Source organism: Callithrix jacchus, chromosome 5 (genome assembly GCF_049354715.1).
Source record: "Callithrix jacchus isolate 240 chromosome 5, calJac240_pri, whole genome shotgun sequence".
In the NCBI taxonomy this organism is placed as follows: Eukaryota; Metazoa; Chordata; class Mammalia; order Primates; family Cebidae; genus Callithrix; species Callithrix jacchus.
The window spans coordinates 124577251-124589945 of record NC_133506.1 but is presented as its reverse complement, the minus strand read 5'-3'; positions in this window follow the sequence as shown (position 1 = coordinate 124589945).

Below are 12695 nucleotides of genomic sequence, written 5' to 3'. Positions count from 1 at the left end.
ACACTGTGTATACTTCAAGGGCTGTGTGTTTAATGAACGCAACACAATACAAAAAAGTAGAAAAGTATCTCAATGTTTACACTGACCCCAGATTGAAATAATATTTTTATATATTAGGTAAAATATTATTAAAGTTAATTTCACCTTTGTTTTTTAATTCTTAATGTCGCTATTAAAAATTATAAAGTTACAGAGATGGCCCCCATTATATTCCTATTGGACAGCACTGGCTTCAGAGGCCGAGTGCTCCCCCAAATCCATCAGGCTCTAAGGGTACTGTCCATCAGATGATATCTTTGATTTAGTTATGTCACTCACTGCCTTCTGATAGTCAGGGACACATAGGCGATATCAAAAGGGCAATCAGGCCTACAGGAAGAAATAACAGAGGGAAGTTTCTCCTTTCACTGACTCCCCAAATGTTGACCATTGGCCCTTCTCCAGGGATGAGCGGAATGGAGGATTAAAGACAGAGCCTCAGTCATATGGTATTTCACTCTTGACAGTACAGAGAAAGGTTGATAAACTGAACCCTACGCTGGCAAACAGCAGAAGGAATGTGATAGCATTGAGCAGGCCCGGTCATGTTATGGGAAGAAAATATTGCAGTCAGATAAATCTGAGTTTGGTTTCAGGCTCTGCCATGTCCGGTAACTGGCTTAATCTCCATGAGTGTCAGTTTCCTCGGTCGTAAAAGGATGAACGTGACTGTGTTGAAGTTAACTAATAAGGGTAATAACAGCAAACACACTTATAGCACTTACTGTGTTCCAAGTACTGTTCTAAGGGCTTTACACATAATTAACTTAATCCTCATAATAACTCTTGACATAGGTAATATTGTTATTGGTACAGAAAAAAACATGAGACATGGAGAAGTTAAGTGACTTGCCCAAGGCCACACAGCCAGCATGGCTTAAACCCAAGCAGTGATCTTAACCACTCTCCTTTGCAGAATAGATAGAGCTCTCCCTTTGCAGCAGGATAGATCAATCTCTCTCTCTCTCTCTCTCTCTCTCTCTATATATATATATATATGTGTGTGTGTGTGTGTGTGTGTGTGTGTGTGTGTATGTATGTATATTATATATATTTACACACATATACATTTATGTGTGTGTATGTACATGTATAAAGTGTTCAGTACAGTGTGGGATATATTAAATGAATGTTAATTTACTTCCCACTTCTCCCTTTTCCTACAGAGCAACCCAAACTACAAGGTTAAGTCGGAGTGACACTATGTCCCACCATTAGTGTTACCTTTCAAGTGCAGTTAAGATACTAAGAATAAGGAAACAAGCAAACTGGTGACATTGAGCTGAGTGCTTTGAGTGACAGCTGCTTCCTTGCTGAGTCCTGGCTGTGTGTCCCCATTCAGCTGCAGGCAGGCGCCAGTCCAGCCACGGGCCGTTTCCTGTGTCAGTCACACTCAACCTTGTTCTAGGTGCCAAATCCTCATATGCTGGGGCTTTAAAAGACATAAAGGGAAATGGGCAGTAGACAGTTGAGCCTGGGGAGAGTTCACTGAGACAGCTGTTCTGAAAAGCTAAATAGCCTCTGCGCTTTCAAAATGGTGCAAATATCCTTTTAGTGCCACTGTGTTGCTGTGAGAATACCAACTTGTTGGTATTCATAAATTACGTTTTGGAAATGACATCTGTTCCACTGTGGTTTATGTATGATTTCCCTTCTCCAGAGCCCTTCTGCTCTTGACTCAAAGATCTGTGCCCTTGAGAAACTCAGTTTAAAAATACGTTTCTAGAGTAGTGGGATTATAAGTAAATTTTCCTCATTAAGTGGTGGCTGACATCTGTAATCCCGGCACTTTAGGAGGCCCAGGCTGGAGGATTGCTTGGGCCCAAAAGTTCCACACTAGCTTGGGCAACATAGAGAGACTGCTGTGTATACAAAAAAAATGTTTTAATTAGCCAAATGTGGTGACACATGCGTGTACTGAGAGGATTGCTTTAGCCCAGGAAGTCAAGGCTGCAGTGAGCCATGATCTCACCACTGCACTGCAGCCTGGGACACAGAGCAAGACCTTGACACTCAAAAAAAAAAAGAAAAAAGAAATTTCATAATTGCTGTTATGATGTTTGTGAAACAATACCAAAAACCATAAAAGCAAAATAAATATGAGTGGTAAGCAGAAATAGAACTAAGAAAGCTAAAACATGAAAGGAAGGAATACTTTAGTGGTCCATTTGTTGGTGGTTCCTATACCTAAAGTTTCCATTGGCAAACCACAGATCTACATATTTCCAATTTCAAGTCCATTACCACCTGCTTATGGTGTACAATGGTACTGAGTATTTATGCTTCCTAGGGGACCCGAAGTTGTGGTTTCTGACATAATCTAATTCCAGCAAACACCCAAATGCCAAAATGTCTTCCTACTTCTCTCTCTGGTGAATGTTCATTTAAACTAAGGAAGGGTGTTTATCTTGAGCATTAATTGAAAATATTAACCAAGAAACCAGAAGGTTGGCAAACTTGGGTCTAACACTAAAGAGTGTTCTGAGTAAAAATATCCTAATCTAAAACATATCTTCATCAAAAATAGCATATTTATTTATTCAGCTTTTATTTTAGATTCAGGAGGTACATGTGCAGGTTTGTTACCTGGGCATATTGTGTGATGCTAAGGTTTTGGATATAAGTGATCCCATCACCCAGGTAATAAGGATAGTACCCAATACTTTTTCAATCCTTGCTCCCCTGACTCCCTCCCCCTTCTAGCAGTCCCAAGTGTCTATTGCTGCCATCTTTGTGTCCTTGAGGAACCAATATTTAGCTCCCACTTGTAAGTGAGAACATGCGATAGTTTTCCGTTCCTGTGTTAATTCACATAGGATAATGGCCTCCAGCTGCATCCATGTTGCTGCAAATGACATGATTTTATTCTTTTTATCACTACATAGTATTCTATGGTGTATATGTACCACATTTTCTTTATTCAGTCTACCATTGATGGGCATTTAGGTTGATTCCATGTCTTTGCTATTATGAATAGTGCTACAATGAACATAAGCATGCATGTGTCTTTCTTTGGGTATATACAGTCCAAAATCTTGGCAGGCTAGAGCCAAGAAACAGTTGACGTTGCAGTCTCAAGTCCAAGGCAGAACTCCTTCTTCCTCAGGGAACCTCAGTCTTATAACTGAGTGAGGCCCACACAGAGTAAAGAGGGCAATCTGCTTTACTCAATGTCTGTTGAATTAACTGATAATCACATGTAAAAAAAAAAATGCCTTCACAACAACATCTAGACTTGTATTTGACCAATAACTGGGTAGCATGGCCTACCCAAGTTGACACAAAATTAACTATCACAAGCATGTGTTCAGTGAAGTCCAGATATTTGTATGAACCTCTTCTAAAATGTTCTTCCTCTGAATACTAATCTCCCAGGCCTAAGCTGTTTTTAAACAAGGCTGACCTTTTGTCATGAATTTGAGGCTTTAAAAAAAGTAGGGATGAGTCAGTCACCCACACAGATCTTTTTTTTTTTAATATGAAAATATAGCGTTGTTGTTTTTTTCAGATGTGTGTATGTTTGGGTTTTTTAAATTTAAGTTCTGGGATACATGTGCAGAAGAACATGCAGGTTTATTATACAGGTAAATGTGTGCCATTGTGGTTTGCTGCACCTATCTGCCCACCACGTAGGTATTAAGCCCCGCGTGCATTAGCTATTTATCCTGGTGCTCCCCTCACTGCCGCCCCAACAGGCCCCAGTGTGTGGTGTTCCCTCCCTGTGTCCATGTGTCCTCATTGTTCAGCTCCCACTTATAAGTGAGAACATGAAGTGTTTGGTTTTCTGTTCCTTTGTTAGTTGGCTGAGGATGAGGCTTCCAGTTTCATCCACGTCCCTGCAAAGGACATGATCTCATTCCTCTTTATGGCTGCATAGTATTCCATAGTATACATGTACCACATTTTCTTTATCCAGTCTATCATTCATGGAGATTTGGGTTGATTCCACGTCTTTGCTATTGTCACACAGATCTTTGTGTCATGGGTGGTATGATTGTTGAACTAGGATCAGTAACTTTCTTTGTTTTTGTCAATCTGTCAAAGTCATCAAATCTTGTTAATTTATCCGGGTTCAATTTCTGGATCACATGGTAAAAGTACCTTTAACTTTGTAAAAAAGAAATTGCCAAACTGGATTCTAAAGTAGCTGTATACTTGCATTCCTACCAGCAATAAGTGAGTGCTCCTGTTGCTCTACATCCTTGCCAGCATTTTGCATTGTCAGTGCTTTGGACTTTGGACATTCTGTTAGATGTGTAGTGGTTTCTCCTTGTTTTAATTTACAATGCCCTAATGGCATGTGCTGCTAAGCATCTTTTTATGTGCTTGTTTGCCATCTGTGAGTCTTCTCTAAGGTGGTGTCTGTTTAGATCTTTTGGCCATTTCTTAAAATTCTAGATGATTGTATTATTTTTCACTTTCCCAAAACTTGTGAGCATGAATGCTTCTGAATCTGACCAATAAAGTTTATATTTTGGTCCAATACATTATTAGACTGACTTGTATGATCAAGTCCAGCTTGATTATCATAAATCATAGAAGTTAACAGTTTACTCTGATAATCTGTTGCCAATAAAGATAATGGATTTCCATTTTTTTCTTAGCAAAGAATTTACTCAACTTTAGTTCAGAACCAGATTCAAAATATCTTTTTTTTTAAGACAAAGTTTTGCTCTTGTTGCCTAGGCCGGAGTGCAATGGCATAATCTTGGCTCACTGCAACCTCTGCCTCCCAGGTTCAAGCAATTCTCCTGCCTCAGCCTCCTGAATAACTGGGATTACAGGTGCCTGCCACCACACCAGGCTAATTTTTTATATTTTTAGGAGAGACAGGTTTTCACCATGTTGGCCAGGCTGGTCTCAAACCCCTGACCTCAGGTGATCCACTTGCCTCGGCCTCCCAAAAAGCTAGGATTACAGGTGTGAGCCACTGTGCCTGGCCCCATTTTGGCCATTTTAAAAATTGAGTTGTTTGTTTTCTTGTTGAGCTTAAGACTTCTTTGTATATTTTGGATAAAGTCCATGTAATTTTCATGTGTTGCATTCTTTGATGTTTTGAAATAATTTAAAAATGTAAAAACTATTGTTAGCTTTCATGCTGCATAAAAACAGGTGATTCAACCCATGAGCCATAGCTTACCAACCCCTGTCTTAGAAGGTTAAATTTTCTTATAGCCATGGGGATTCACTGAATGGCCTCATGTAAGGAAGAGCTGTGGCCAAGTCACACTTTATCATCTGGGTTCTAATGAAGCAAGGACAGGAGTAGGGACTGTGAGGGCTTTCTGGAACCTGGGGCCTGAACACTTCCCAGAAGTTTGTTGCAATGATCCAAGTAAGGGGTGGTGATAGCTAACACTGAATGATTTTGATGCAGGTGAATGAAGCTGGGCGGATTTGAGAGATATTAAGAAAATAAGAGAGAACCAAGGGAGTGATGTGAAGGATAAGGAGGAGACAGGAAGGACTCAAAGATGATACCTAGATTTCCAACTCATAATGAATTAATGCTGCTGTTATTCACTGATTCAGAGAACACAGGAGGAGAAGCAAGGATTCCATTTGGAATATGTTCAGTTTGAAGGACTGTTGGACATCCACAAAGAGCAGTCTAGTTGCTTCCTTGCTGGTTGGAAATTTAAGAGTGCTGAGGTCTGGGCATGGTGGCTCATGTGTGTGATCCCAGCACTTTGAGAAGCTGAGAAGGGAGGATCACTTGAGGTCAGGAGTTTGAAACCAGCCTGAGCAACATAGTGAGATTCTCCTCTACAGAAAAAATTAAAAATTAGCTGGGCATGGTTATGCACACCTATAGTCCTAGCTGCATGGGAAGCTGAGGTGGGAACATGGCTTGAGCCCAGAAATTCAAGGCTGCAGTGTACCATGATTATACCACCACACTCCAGCCTGGGCAACATAGCAAGAATGTGTCTGAAAAAGAGACAGAAAGAGAGAATGCTGAGGGTTTTTAAATCATCAGCTTATTGATTAAAAAGCCATAGAAGTGAATCCATCCCCTCCTCGTACAGGCTATTGAGAGAGAAGAAGTGGGAAGAAGAAAGGCAGCTGAATATAGAACCATGAGTAAGGCTAACAGTGAGAGGTTAAAAGGAGGAAGGGAGCCCAGAAGGAACATTTAGAAAGCAGGTGGCAAACGCAGAGAGGAAGGAGTTCACAAAAGCCAAGGGAAGCAAGTGTTCTGAGAAGCAGACAGATGCTGCAGACAGAGTGAGAAATGAAAAGTCAGGGCAATTCTCAGCTCAGGCAGGATATTGGAAACTAAGATGACACTTCTGATCCACCGTCAAGGAGGAGGATGCTCAGAGCTGTGTCTCCACATGGATTTATGTGCATCGACCAACCAGTAAGAGATGAGCAAATAATCAGGAAGCCGTCATGCTGCTAAATGTTCATTTGGAACTTGTATCAAAATGCACAGGGAAAATATACAGAATGTGAAGACTGCATTGTTTCATTAACTGCTTTTCTACTCATATCTCAGGGAACGATTCCTCAATAGTGTCCTTACCTGAGCACTTTCACAGTGTGTGTATTTAATCCCAGCTACTTGGGAGGCTGAGGCAGGAGAATCTCTTGTACCTGTGAGGTGGAGGTTGCAGTAAGCCAAGATTGTGCCATTGCACTCTAGCCTGGGCAACAAGAGTGAAACTCCATCTCAAAAAAAAAAAAAAAAAAACCAAGACTTGGTGAAAGGAAAAGGGAAAAGAAGTTTAATGGACTCACAGTTTCCTGTGTCTGAGAGGCCTCAGAATCATGGCAGAAGGCAAAAGGCATGTCTTACATGGCAGCAGACAAGAGAGAAAATGAGAACAAAGCAAAAGGAGTTTCCCCTTGTAAAACCATCAGATCTTGTGAGACTTATTCACTACCTCAAGAACAGAATGGGGGAAACAGCCCCAATGATTCAATTATCTCCCACCTGGTCCCTCCCACACACGTGGAAATTATGGGAGCTACAATTCAAGATGAGATTTGGGTGGAGGCACAGACAAACCATATCAATGTGAATTTGAGAATGTTTCCAATTGGTACAGCCTCCAGGCCTTGTTCTCATACCTTCTCAGAAGTTCTGTGAGTCATTCAGTATATAATCAATAAATTCCGATTCTACTTAGAACATCTAGGTTATGTTTCTTTGTTTGCAAATTAGAACTCTGGACCAGGTGCAGTGGCTCGCGCCTATAATCCCAGCACTTTAGGAGGCCAATGTAGGCAGATCACAAAGTCCAGAGATTGAGGCCATCCTGGCCAACATAGTGAAACGCTGTCTCTAAAAATAAAAAGATTAGCTGGGAGTGGTGGCATACACCTGTAATCCCAAGTACTCCGGAGGCTGAGGCGGGAGAATTGCTTGAACCTAGGAGGCAGAAGTTGCAGTGAGCCAACATCGTACCACTGCACTCAAGCCTGGGCAACAGAGTGAGACTTTGTCTCAAAAAAAAAAAAAAAAAGAACTCTGACTGATATAAGTTCCATATCCCATCCTGGAGAAGAATATTATAAAAATCTCTAGGTTCCTGTTTGGATGATTAGGAAGTGACCTGTTAGTTAATGATTAGGAAGTGACCTGTTTGTTAGTTAATTATTTGGATGATTAGGAAGTGACCTGTTAGTTAACGGTCTTCATGTCATCCAAGAAGGAAGGCCATGATAGAGTGACCGTGGTCAGTTAGTCGAAAGTCATAACTGCATGGTGAGCCTGGGCTGGCTGGCCACACTTTGACCAACCCTGATTCACTCACACCACTGCCTGGGGTGTCAGCCCAGAGTAAGAAACTGTGATCAGAGGCACCACTTATAACTCATTAGTCTGCAGTACAGTGGGTATCTCAACTGTAGAAGACCAACACAAACAATTCTCCTCTGTATACTGAAAAAAATTGTAGAAGAAATTCCAGCACCTACACTGAGAAACCCAACATGCATTTTTCCACCTTGAAATAAACATTTGACATGCAATGGTCTTACTAATGGTCATTAGTGAGCTGTAGTAAACAACTCTGATGGATAGCCCATCTGGACGGAAGCCTGGCTTGCTGTCCTGACCCTGCCCGCTTGCTCCTAGATCTGGATTCTGGAATGCAATTCAGCACCCAATTTCTGAATATTTTCTCATCCCTCATTGCTGAGTTTGTCTTGCTTACTTACCTCTCTCTCTCTCTCTCTCTCTCTCTCTCTCTCTCTCTCTCTCTCTCTTCCTCCCTTCCTCATTCTCTTCCTCCCTTCTACCTTCATTACATCCCTGCTCTCTGATATAAGAAAAATGAGGAAGAATAGGTTAAGAGGGGGAAGGAACACTTTCCAGCAAAGAAAATGTGCAAAACACCCAAAGATGAGCAAATTAAGGCTGGAAGACATTTAGCCTGAATGTAATTCTGTTGGATATAAAGCCAGAAACTGTGAGGGACATTGGCAAGAGGTGAGTCGGAAGACCTCATGACCTTGACAGTAACACATGGAGAGATCTTATGTTGTGCCAGGAACCATTGTCATGTTTCACATATATTTCCTCAGCCTGCCCTCACAACACCTTTTGAGGTAGGTACTATTATTATTCCTATTTTACAAATGAGGAAACTCAGGCATATAGACGTTGAGTAACTTGCCCAAGTCATGTGATGAGGAAGAGGCAGAGCTGGAGTGTGAACAAGGACCCTAAGCAAAGCTAGTGAACTTGGACTTCCACCTGAGAGCTACAGAAGACCTTAAAAGAGGGGAGGAATCTGATTGGCCTGTACTTTGGAGAGGTTGTAGGATGACAGCATGTCTCCTGATGCCAATAACAAGACTGAAACTGAGGATGTTTGGGAGTTAACACTCAAAGAAGATGCCAACAGACATCAGAGCCAGCACAGGAAGCAAGTGGGCAGTGGCGTGGGATGGAACAAGGGTCAATTGCCAGGTTTCCAAGAACTGAGTGGGGAGCTGCCAGGATTGCATCCAAGGCTGCAGGAGATAAGGGCATGGGGATGGCACGTAACTGGCTGAGGCTGTTTCTCAAAGGCAGGAGCATCTGCCAGCTTCCTTGACCCTGATGTACCCAGTGCCTGACATCAACTTATCTTTTCAAATTTATCTCCCTGCATTCATATCCTCCCGCAGCTGGAACCTATTCATTTCACAAAAGGACTCAGGAACATTGCAAGAAATAAACATGTAATGAAATGATGTTAAAATAGGGATAAACACAAATATTAAGACCAGAGAAAACACACATTAGAGCAGAAATTGAGTTTCGGGGGAGGAAGGGAGAGGAAAGACACATATTCAAACTGTGAGGTTCTCTGCTCTTGCTCAAGTTAAGCTCAAATTTGAAGCTAAACTTCCAGTCAGAGTGAAAAAGAAGGCAAGGTCATTGGCATGGTTGTTATGAACAGGAAAGGGGAAGTGCACCAGCTGCCGAGGAAATTTGTGGCCCTTTGCTAGCGAAGGTCCAGCATGAATTTTCAAAGCGGACTGCTTTCCAATCCCTTAACCCCTCCTCTACTTCCCCCATCACAACTCTGTTTAGGTAGTTGCATCCACTTAGCTTATAGGTATATCATAAGTATCAGTCAAAATCCTGCCCCAATTTTTTTTCTTTCTTGAGACAGAGTCTCACTCTGTCCCCCACGCTGGAGTGCAGTGGTGCGATCTCGGCTCACTGCAACCTTTGCCTCCCGGATTCAAGTGATTCTCCCCTGCCTCAGCCTCCCCAGTAGCTGGGATTATAGGTACCCGCCACCATGCCAGGCTAATTTTTGTATTTTTAGTAGAGATGAGGTTTCACCATGTTGGCCAGGCTGGTCTCAAACTCCTGACCTCAGGTGATCTGCCGGCCTCAGCCTCCCAAAGTGCTGGGATTACAGGTGTGAGCCACTGCGCCCGGCCATGCTGCCAAATTTTGAAGTTAATCTTAAATAGTTTGGCAACCATAAGGAAGGTGTCTTTTCCCTCCCTGGTCAGAAGTTTTTCCCCTTAATTATTTATCTGCCTTGTTGTTGCTTCTTTCGTAGCACTCATTACATTCTGTCACGTTATAATTCAATGTCTATGTGTCTTGTCTTTCATGAGGCAGCATAGACTAGTGGTTAGAGCAACACTCAGGAGTCAACCTACCTGGGTTCCAGATTGTGCATCTCTGGCTGTGTGACCCTGTGCAACATACTTGATCCATCTAAGCTTCCATTTTTTTGTTTTTCGGTTTTTGTTTGTCTATCAAATGGGAATTATAAGAGCATCATCCTTGTTCTCTTAGCATGGCACCTGGCACATGGTAAATTATCACATTTTTATCAGCTCTTTATAATCATCATCTCATCTCCTAGGGCTGTCCAGTACTATAGCCACTAGCCACAGGGAGCGCTTCAAATCTCAATTAATTGTAATTAAATAAGGCTTAAAGTTCATTTCCTTAGGGGCACTAGCCTCATTTCAAGTGCCTGCTGTAGTTAGAGGCTACCATATTTCACAGTCCAGATAGAGCATATTCCCACCATCACAGAAAGTTCTAAAATTCCCTCTAGAGCAGGGACTAGCAATTTTTTTCTGTCAAGGGTCGAATAAGTAATTATTTTAGACTTTGTGGCCATAAGGTCTTTGTTGCAACTACTCACCTTCACCACTATAGTGTGAAAGCAGCATAGACAACAAATAAATGAATGGGCGTGGCTGTGTTCCAGTAAAATTTTACTTATGGGCACTTTAAATTTCATCTAATTTTTATGTCACAAAAAGTATCATTCTCCATTCAAGCTTGTTTAGCCACTGAAAAATATATGGCCAGGTGCAGTGGCTCACGCCTGTAATCCCAGAAATGTGGGAGGCCTAGGCAGGCAGATCGCTTGAGCTCAGGAGTTCAAGACCAGCCTAGGCATCATGGTAAAACCCTGTCTCCATAAAAAATACAAAAATGACCTAGGCATGGTGGTATGCACCTATAGTCCCAGCTATTTGTGGGGCTGAGGCAGGAGGATCGCTTGGGTCCGGGAGGTCAAGTGCAGTAAGCTGTGTTTTTACCACTGCACTTTGTAGCCTGGGTGACAAAGTAAAACCCTGTCTCAAAAAAAAAAAAAAAGTAAAAGCTAAGCTTACAAACTGTACAAAAACAGGTGATAGATCAAAATTCGTCGACCCCTTTTTAAGAAAATAAACTCCATTTGAACAAATATGTCTTCCTCATATACTACATAGCAGGCTTCTATTCTACATTCAAGGGGAGTGAAACATAGGTCACAGCATTTTTACCATAGGAACTCACAGACTGCAGTCAGCCAAATGATGACCCCTCCCCAAGAATATCCGTGTCCTACTCCCCAAAACCTGTGAAAGCATTACATTACATGGCAAATGGGAATTAATATCATAGATGAATTTAAGTTTCCTAATTAGATGATCTTAAAATAGAGAGATTGTCCTGGATTATCTGGATGTGCCCAGTGTCATCACAACGGTCCTTCCATGTGGAAGAGGAAGATAGAAAGCTAGTGTCAGAGTGATGCGGCATTAGAAAGATTCATCTGGCCATTGTTGGCTTTGAAAACACAGAGAGACCAGGAGCCAAGAAATGCAGGCTGCCTCTAGAAGCTGTAAAAGGCAAGAAAACAGATTCTCCTCCAGAGCCTTCAGAAAAGGATTCAGCCCTGCTTTCAGCCTAATGAGACCCATTTAGGATTTCTAAGGTTCAGAATTCCAGATAATAAATTTGTATGGTTTTAAGGCACTAAGTGTTTTGTAATTTGTTATAGCAGCAAAAGGAAACTAATACACAGATAAGTAGAAGAAATAGACATGAGAGCAACTGTGCTACAATGTATGTGATGAGTAAATGCGTATAGTAATAGAATCACATGCAATATAAACATTAGCACAAAGAAGATGTGGAATCCTGTATGGGGGGTAAGGGAGAAGTAAGTCTTACCAGAAGCACCATCAGAGGTAAATTTTGAAAGCTGAACAAGAATTTACCAGGGAAATGGAGGAGCTGGTGGTGTGATAGACAGACAAGGACAGAGAAATGAGAGTCAGGATGGGAAGGTCAGTCCAGGAAAATTGAATAAATAAGAAAAGGAGGCTGGCATAGACAATGGCACCAAGGTAAAGACCATAATTTGTCCAGGAACTGAGAAGAAGCATGGGTCCATGCTTTCACCTGTAACCCCAGCACTTTGGGAGGCCAAGGTGGGAGGATCACTTGAGGCCAGGAGTTTGAAACCAGCCTGGACAATGTAGTGAGACCCTGTCTCTACAAAAATAAAAAATAAAAAAATTTTCAGCCAGGGCATGGTGGCGCATACCTGTAGTCTTAGCTGCTTGAGAGGCTGAAGCAGGAGAACCACTTTAGCCCAGGAGTTCGAGGCTAAAGTCACACCACTGCACTCTACACTCAAGCCTGGGCAACAGAGCAAGACCCATTCTCAAAAAAAAGGAGCCTGGGATATTAGGATATTAGTACAATAGGAAGGGAAGGTAGACAGAGGCCAGATCTGGGAGGATCTTAGCCCTGCTGAGAAGACTTTCTTTGTTTAATAGAATTCCAATTAACTATGGCCACCTAAACAAGTTAACCTAATGCTTAAAACAATCACTATATCTCAAAAAGCAAGATATTTGACAAGCCCACCTAAGGGGACTCTTCTGTTCCATGCAGTGTTGAC